The following is a 9,596-nucleotide window of genomic DNA, read 5'->3' on the forward strand; positions in this document are numbered from 1 at the left end:
ACAGGCTGATCTGGACAGGTTGGATCAATGGGCAGAACGAAATAGGATTCAGTTCAACAAAGATAAATGTAAGGTACTTCACCTAGGAAGGTGGAATCCCCAGCATACCTATAGGTTGGGGGATGACCTCCTCAGCAGCTCAGCAGCTGAGAGGGATCTTGGAATCATGGTTGACTCCAAGATGAACATGAGCTGGCAGTGCAGTGAGGCCATCAACAAGGCCAATCGCACCTTGTCATGCATTAGCAGAGGCATGACCAACAGATCAAGGGAGGTGATGCTCCCCATCTGTGCGGCACTGGTCAGGCTGCAGCTGGAGGACTGTGTCCAGTTTTAGACACTGCATTTCAAGAGGGACATGGAGAATCTGAAGAGGATTCAGAGGAGGGCCACTCACATGATTAGTGCTCTACATGAAAGACCCTAAGAGGGGAGGTTGAGAGATTTGGATCTCTTCAGCCTTCACAAGAGACGTCTGAGGGGAGACCTTGTAGCCACCTATAAGTTTATCAAGGGAGGACAACAGGGATTTGGAGATGCACTATTACCAGAGCGCCCCTAGGAGTAACTAGGAATAATGGGTGCAAACTAGTGGAGAGCAGATTTAGGTTAGACATTAGGAAGACATTTTTTACAGTAGGATGGCCAGAGTCTGTAATGGGCTTCCAAGAGAGGTGGTACTATCACCTAACTTGGAGGTCTTCAAGAGGAGGCTTGATAGTCACCTGGCTGGGGTCATCTGACCTCGGTCCTCTTTCCTGCTGGGGCAGAGGGTCGGACACAATGATCCCTTGTGGTCCTTTCTGACTCTACAATCTATGAATGTATTAATCCACACAACCACATCCCTCACAACCCCTCTCACACCCCACCATACACACATCCCCACACAATATAAAAGACTAAGAATGTATTTTGAGTTATTATGCAGTCACCTCTAGATACAGTACAGAAACACAAACTATGACAAATATTTGTCTGTAATAAAATTAAAATATGTTACAGTAGGCGTCTGACTTTTGGTGTATGATTTGGTTTTTTTCTGGTTCTAAGATGGCAACCCCCACCCACCAAAGAGTATTTTGGGGAGGGGGCGGGAAGGGGAGGGACTTCCAGTGGCAACGCTCAGGGGTTAGGGGGTAGGACTTTCAGTCCCAAGATGGCAACCAGAGGGCAGGGTAACTGTCATGGGGCAGGGCTATCCATGCAGCCCTTGAAAGCTCACCAAACCTCATAAAGCAGCCCTCTACCCAAAATAATTGCCTGTCCCTGCCATAGCGAGTCATAAAGGACTCATACCTCCCATGACAAATAATGCTTTTAGCAGCTAACTTAAATTATACAGATTCCCTGCCTTACAGTGAGGAATGCTTTTCAATTCAGTCTTAGAAACTAAGTAAGTAGATCTACGTGTCACATTGTGACTTTTTCTTTTAGCTTAATAGCAAATATTTTAAATAAAAACAAATGCCACATGCACAGGAAGAGTATAGTGCTAGAAAAAACTTCCTTTTAAGTTACCTATTGGTACATAAATTATGACCCTGTCATGTGCTGAGGGTCATAATGACAAAAGCTGTTCTTCTCTAAAGAACTCATTTGAAATCATGCAGTTGTTGTGTTGGCAATATAGGAACCCACAGGTCAGTCTTGTTTTGTCTGTATATATTACACAGCATTATTTGTATTTTATGTCTATTTTATAGCCTAGTACATTTTGCATACACAGAGCTGTTGTTCAAAGAAAGGATATGATCTCAATTTTACCTTTTTTTTATAGTCATCAAAACAGGATGACAAACAAGTGTCAGGTCTTGAACTATTTCAGAGCTGCACAGATGCATCACTATGTTCATTACCACTACTATGAAGTCTAGAAAATTCAAGCCTTATTCTACAGTTACATGCACAAGTTGTTCTACAGTTACATGTCACACCATGGAGCTTAATTAAATTGCCTTTTTTTTTCTTTTCTTTTTTTTTTTTTACTTATGCTCTATGCAGTGTTTACTTGTATAGGGTGTAAAATGAAATCCAAGGTAGTGGTAGTCTACTACAAAAAAAAGTTTCTCCCCATACTGAGAATCTAGCAAATAGGGAAAAAAAGGCCGTAAGCAGACCCCTGGGACAACAATAAATTTTATGGCCAATACACTCTTAAGAATTACTCTGCTAACTTCTGTTATTAATGTACTAGTTAGAGCCAGAGTTGTTTTCCCAATGAATGGTAGATCCTGCCTCTTTAATATTCAGAATTGGTAGTAGATCCTGCCAACCCATAATCATAGCTCACTTTTAACAATCAGCTAAAGCTACTTGTCAAATCTGTGTGCAGGAATGTCTCCAGCAAGATTGGAGCTTAAATTTGTCTAGCCAGAAGGAAGCTTGTTAGGACAGCAGTGAGCAAAGCTAAATACTGATATGCTATCAGAAAGTTTACTCATGCTGAAAAACATGTATTCCTTAAATATCTTATTGCTCATTTATGGGGAAGGATAAGTGAGAAACACCGGAGGGTGAGAGACAGTGGATTACAGTGTGACTAGCCAGAAGAAACAAAACAAAGGAAAACAAACTATTGCAACAGGAGACACAAATGAACCAATATTTTCAAGAAGATACACCACCACTACCCAGATTTTTTAAATAATAAATTAAGTTCAGAAGCAAGGAAGGAAGAAGAGTGCAAGTCTCTTCTGCCCCCATCTCTATCCAAAAACATTTACAGGCCAGCTTTGCTTGTATGGCTTTTGCCAGCAGAGACCTGACTGTGTGAAATGTGAAAGAAGTCCATTTGGCAAAGTTTGTTCAAACTAGCCCTCTCTGCCTCATCCCCACTTCAACCCACCCTTTACCTCCACACCCCCAAAATGGGACCCTTACTCTAGCTACTATGTAAGTACTCATACCATGACATCTGGATGGATGCAGTCCCACACTGGATGGGAGCAAATGTATATATGTGGAATCGGTGTGTATTTGAAAGGTAGCTTAGAGATAAAGGAAGTATTTTTTTAAAGGAGAAAAGAGGACAACTTGTGCTGTGCCACTGCCAGGGCTTTGATAAAGTAGCAGATCTCCTGATATAGCAGTGTGTTCAAGTTAAAAACACAGAAGTCTCAGTGGGTATGTTTACATAAGACGCTTAATTCGCAGTATACTAATTCTACTGCACATTAGCACGACACGTGCAAAAAAGTGTTAATGTGCTAACACGCAGTAAAATTAGTCTACTGCATATTAAGGCTAAGTGCAGACAGTCAAAAAGCCTGAGGCTGAATAGATTCAGTCTTTGCAGGTTAGTCTAAGCTGCAGAGATTGAACTTAGAAGCAAGTGAACAGGCATTCACTTCTGATTCTGGAAACACAGCTACATGCCTGCAGTGTCAGGCCAGAAGCCAGGGGGCGTTACAGTACACCTCCCAGCCTGCCAGCAACTGCCAAAGGGACGAGACTGAAGCTCCAAGGCTTTTCCTCCCTCCCTGCTCAAGAGGAGGCGGCATAGCCAGGCCTCAGCCCCTGACTAGCACAATGGAGGGTGGGGGTTTAAATCCCATCCCTGCCCACACAGGACCCCAGCCCAGGTCTGCCGGGGGGGGGGGCAGCCTCCCAGGCTTCTGCCCCCCCTCACTCCCCGCTTGGAGGGGTGGGAGGGAGAGCAGCCCCTACCAAGCTGAGGAGGGGTGGGTGGGGAAAAAGTAGTGGCACTGAATTCATAAAAGCCTCAACAATAATCGTTTCTCTGAAACAAGCATGTGCTGAACATAGCAACTTGCAACCTCAAGCACAACAAGGAACAAACAAAAATATTTGCCTAAGCTAAGATACAGCCCAGTAAAACATGGTGAGAGCACACATAACTTGGTCTAACTCAAAATGGAATAAACCAAAAAGACAAGAGAAAGCCTTGCATAAATCTTACATAGTCCTGAGGGCAGGGTGTCTCCTTACAGCCAGGTATTCAGAAAGTCCTTCTTGGGGAATCAGCAGGTGGTCTTAGGTGTCGGAGTGGAGATCCCACAACCCTCATCTCTATTTGGGTTTTTACAGGCACACTTGCACCCTCTTCTCCCCCTTCAGTGCCTTGACATGAGTATGCTTATCACTGCTAGCACCTTTGGCAGGACTCTGAGCTGCAGTCCCCCGCTGGGTTTCCCACCCACATGCCTTTGTCAGCCAGCCCTCACTGCTCCAGCTAGTGGGGCCAACCCTGCTCTCTGGAGCAGATGGCACAGCCCAGCCCAGGGCTACAAAGCATGCTGGGATGCTGGGGGACTATGATTTAACTTGAACCAGAAAGGGACTACTTCTAGGACAGAAATTTCATAAACCCATTTAACCAAATCAGTTAAGTCTGATACTACATTCAACCAAGTTTATCTTAAACCAGTTTCAGCCATTTTGAAACTGGTTTATGTGCACTGAACTTCTGTTCTATTACAGGTATAAACCAGTTTCTGATCACTTAAACCGTTTTGTGTGTAACTTCTGTGCCTACCCCAAGTGTCAGAAAAAGACCATGTGCAGTTGCTACTGCACATTAGCACCAGCTACTGCACATGTATGTAGCACCTTGTATTAGAGGTACTAAATTTAATATGCACTACTAACATCACATTAATGCATGCGTAGATATGCACAGTGATCACAAAACTGCTCATGTTACATAGTAGCAAGAGCTATAAACCTTTCTACCATTGCCCATCAGATTCCTTTGCAGCTTCAGACTGCATCAAACTGAGCTACCTGTAACCCTACAAACAGGTTCATGGTGCTTACAGCTTCCTACAGAGATTGTACTTATACACAGACTGAAGACTGAAATCAAGTATGCTCAAAATCACCTCACTTAAAATTTACTTAATGGTTCCTTGTCAGGTAAAATCTTCATAGTATGGCTACAGATTATTCAAAACCTTAATATTGCCTGTCCTGAAAACATACTCAGTAGATACCCTGAATCCAGAAGACCGTATATGATGTTCCAGGGAACATTCTGTAGCCTCTCCATTAACTTTCTCTAAAATTTCATACAATGAAGCCATAAACAAATTCTAAGGAACAGGCACCTTGTCATTGGAATATACGTGTTCACCTAAATTTATAATAGTACTATCTCTACCTTTGTAAGGGTCTTTATCATAGTCCTCCTGCCTGACTGTATTTTCCTTACACGAGTAACATAACATGAGCTGCTGTTTATTAAAGCAGCATCTAAAATGCAGCATTTTCCACAGAATTATTTGCCTTTTCCCTTATATTCTGAAATTCTATTAATTCTTCCAGAACTGGAAGACTGCCACACAAACACTGAATAAGCAAGCAGACCGCTAAGCCCATGCAGCATGCCATGCAAGTCGAGCGTATTGGGCTGTTCAGGTGTTAAAATTAGAGGGCTCTGGTTCTAAGTGAGAACCTTCCACGTTAGTTTCTGCTGTACATCTATAGTTTCCATATAACAACTATTGCAATTAAGGACATTCATGCTTAAAATAAAACAAACTGAAAAAGTGAGAGTCTTGTAAAAAAGCAAATGCAAATGTAAGTTAAAAGTTTCGAGTAAACTTTTTAATAGGGATAGCTACTTTCTTACTTGAGCAGTACCATGCACATAGGAATTTCAGTGCTCAGACATGTATATGCAATAATTAGACATTAAACAAGGCCAATGAAATAAAAAAAATACCACTCTTATGTCTATCAAGAGAAGCTGGGAAACTACTCATAAATCACTTCACATAAGAATTCAGACTTCAAAAAAAGTGCTGAGGAAAGGCACAAGCACAGGACAGGGGCAGGCTCCTGGGGAAGCGGTGGGGAGAACAGGCACAGCAGGCAAGGGGCAGCAGGCAGGGAGGGCAAGGGGTGGGAGGCAAAGGGTAAGAATCTGTTCCCTCACCCCCTGCCACTGCTTTCCCCATGACAGCAATGGGGGGGATGAATTTAAGATGACTTTCCACTAATTAGATCCTATACATGAAGAGTTAAGACAACATTTATAAAATTTTCCACATATAGAATCTAATTATTGGGGGCTAGTCTTAAATTTTAAGTTGTCATGGATAGAGGTAAACACAGTATATCTTATAATGTTGTGACTTACGCTTTTGCAAAAAAGAACCACATATATATTTCCTGCCCAGACACACAAACCAGGGTTTCCATTATCACCATCTTCTTCCTATGCTACTTCTGCAACTATGCAACTACACCCTGCACCTTGCTCAGGGCTGACCAAGTGGCGATATAGATTTTTATGAAACATACTCTACAACCCATTCCATGACTGCTAAACCCAGACCATAGCTCCGAAAAGCCCCATTCAATAGTCATGTGTGTGCATGTACGTGTTGTTGGCTACAAAGGACCAATTCACAGGATCATCATAAAATTCTAATTTATTGGATGGATGCAAAAGTCAAACCATAAACCTTGGTGCTGATCCACTCAAACACACGCACATTCACGCGCACACACACACACTCACAGTACCAGTGTCCAGATATACCTATCCCCAAGCACTGGAGTCTGTCATCAATAGCCAGTCAAGGCTTCTTTCAGTGCGACATTGCTTCAGAAGGGGGTCGCCAGCTGGTCCTTCTGGCTGGACAGGCACAGTGCTGGTCAGGTCAAAGAGGGTGCCATTGGGGGTCATTCTTCACTGCCTTTTATCCCCTTCTGGCAGACTTTGGTGACTCCTCAATTCTCGGGCTTACCCAATCCAGGGGTTGTTAACCTCTAGGGATGTCCCTCTTGGTAGCTGCTGGATGACAGCTGTCAGCCCCAGAGGTCATGTCCACACGTACGTGCAGTCTCAGGAGTCCGTTGATGAATTTTGATTGATTCACTGCCGTGATGAATAGACCTCTGGAAGTGGCTGATTGGGGGTGTTTCAGCCCCAAGGGTCTATTTCCAGCATTGATTAGTTCAAACGGGGGCTTCTGTACCTCTAACAGTGAAGTTTCCAGGAATTCCTGGCTCTTTGTTGATTCTTTCGTCTCCTTGGTCTCTGATTTTGTAGGTGTTAATCGCCACTCATTAACATGCTTATCCACACTAGCTACTGTGTTACACAATCAACTATGATTCATTCAGGGACCTGCTCCATACAGAGATTCCTGCTCCTTCTAACATTGTTACATGGTACAACTTACTTTTATACTTAAAGTACATTTGTAAAAGCATCTACAAGCTGTTTTCACTACAAATACACCTTATATAAAAATAATAATAATATAATAAAAGAAAGAGAGAGAGGAAGGAAGAAAAGATAGAAAAGAGAAAGCATCCCCAAAAGGGGGCAAATACTGCAAAAGGGGTTTTTGCCATATGGAGCAGCTTCACATTTGAGGGGGGGGCAGGCAAAAAGGTTTCTTGCTACAGTGTGTGCATATGCTTGCGCATGCATATACATATATGTGCACATACACAAAAATTTTACTTCCATGTTTAATTCTCTGTGTAGAGAAGTACCAGATTTACTCGAAATTCAGTTAACATGGGGAAGAAAAGCCTGGTCTTAGACTCAAGTTCCAGCCTCAGCCAGGCAGTGGCTCAGTTCTGGCACTTGTTCCAAGCTTTGAGCCAAAGCCAGAGCTGAGCCACTGTCTGTCTCAGACCAGGGTGGCTCATGCAGCAAGAGAGATGGTGTGCAGTGGGGTAGGGGGTACATAGGGAAGACCCATGTTGTGCAGCTTAGGGAGAGCACTGAAGAGACCATGTGCCTGGCCACTCCCCTAGTCACCCACTTACTTTGAGCTCTGGCTTAAGCCCCAACCTGGCCAGGCCTAAAGCTACTGCCACTGCTTCTGTGCGCCTGGAGCCACTGCCACTGTGCCCTGGAGCCACAGCCAAATCAGAACCACTGCAGCAGGTAAGTGGAAAGGGGGTGCAGGCAATGGAGGGATCAGCCACCATCAACAGGTGACAGGTGGGTAGACAACAGGGAGAAAGGCACTGGAGGGGAAGCAAGTGGAAGTGGGGGACAGGTGGCAGGGGGGACAAGTGTAAATATGGGAAGCAAGGGAGAGGGGAGCAACAGGGTGGGGTAAAAGGTGAGGTCTGGCCCCTCACCACTGCTTTCCCCATCACAGTGGTGGGGGGACACATTTATAGATAACTGCAATAATTAATTAAATTCTATACTTGGAAAATTATAACAAGTTTATAATTTTCCATATATAGAATATGATTATTGTGTAGTTATCTTAAATTTGAAACCATATTGGATAAATACAGTAATGCTGGAAGACTAGAAAGCAACCTAGTTAAGAACTGGAGTTGGAAGAGTAACCTTCACTCTGACATGCTACCATTACTCTGCCCCCTTCCACTAGCATGTGGCCTCTTAATTAAAACTATTGCTTAAATGCAATCCGATATCTTTTTATCTTAAATCCATGTCATGTCTTAATATTTTCCCTAACTGCAACAGTTCTATTATAGCTTCAGACTTTTACATGACAAATACCACACAGATAGAAGAAAAGTTATCAAATAAAGTGTCTTAGAACATTATGGCAAGAAGATTAAAGCATAAAGATGTCTATAAAATACCACTGTAACTAAGATATATTCTCCCTATTCACAGATTGGGGGGGAAAGGGCATAAAGCAGACACCAGTGCAAGGAACAGCATGGCTCAAGTGATACAAATACTGGATTTAGTTTATACTTCAGCAGAACCATCTCTGGACTGCATTTTAGAGTGATTTCTGTTTAGCTTTATGCAGAGATCTATTATAAACAAAAAAGAAACTAGTACCAGGATGTGCTGCGCTGTTGAGTGCCTTTCAGAAGTCTGTGGGTGGGCGGGCAAGGCTAACAGAAGAGGTTGGATTTGGCCGTGGTTTACTGGGAAAGTTTTGAAGATGTCTGCAGTGTTGCCAACTTAAGATGACAGAAGTTTCCTGAGAACCTCTGTATTCCCAACCTTTACCTTTCCTTTAAACAGCACTAGGGAATATGATAGGAACTTTTCTGAAGGAACCTTGGTACTGATCTCAGCATTTAGATTACAAAATGGATTTGCTTTCATCATAGGTGATGCATTGGGGGACGGGGGACATGTGCCCCCTAAAATTGGCCCTCACTGGCCGGGGAGTGGAGAGTGCTGGACGGTGCCCCCCTGAGAAGTGCCAGCAGCACTACCGGTTTGTACTTCCACAAGCACTACCAGTCGCCCATGGCTTTCATAGAGCTTCCTTACAGCACCTTGCATGTGGGACCAAAACAAAATATTTTCCTTAGAGTTGCACTACTCCTGAACCATAAAAATAAACTATCATTTTAATCTGCTTAACATGCTGTGGGAAAGGGCCTCTCATTTCACAGCACTGAGAAAAGACAAACCATTCATAGAACATATTAGCACAATGTCTATGGTGAAAGCATTTATTCTGAGCTCATTGGGAACAATTGGGTGCTGGAGCAAAGCTGGAAGGAAACCTCATCATGCATTTAAACAGATTCTACTGCACTTCACTGTAACGACAAGGTCATTATGTACAAAATGAGAACTGCCCAGAACTCTTTTTGGTAAATGCACCGCAGCTCCTATACTTCCCCCCCCCCCCCCCCCCCCCCCGGTTCCCCCC

The sequence above is a fragment of the Gavialis gangeticus genome, unplaced genomic scaffold, assembly GCF_001723915.1.
Source record: "Gavialis gangeticus isolate Ggan-Ray unplaced genomic scaffold, GavGan_comp1, whole genome shotgun sequence".
Classification (NCBI taxonomy): domain Eukaryota; kingdom Metazoa; phylum Chordata; order Crocodylia; family Gavialidae; genus Gavialis; species Gavialis gangeticus.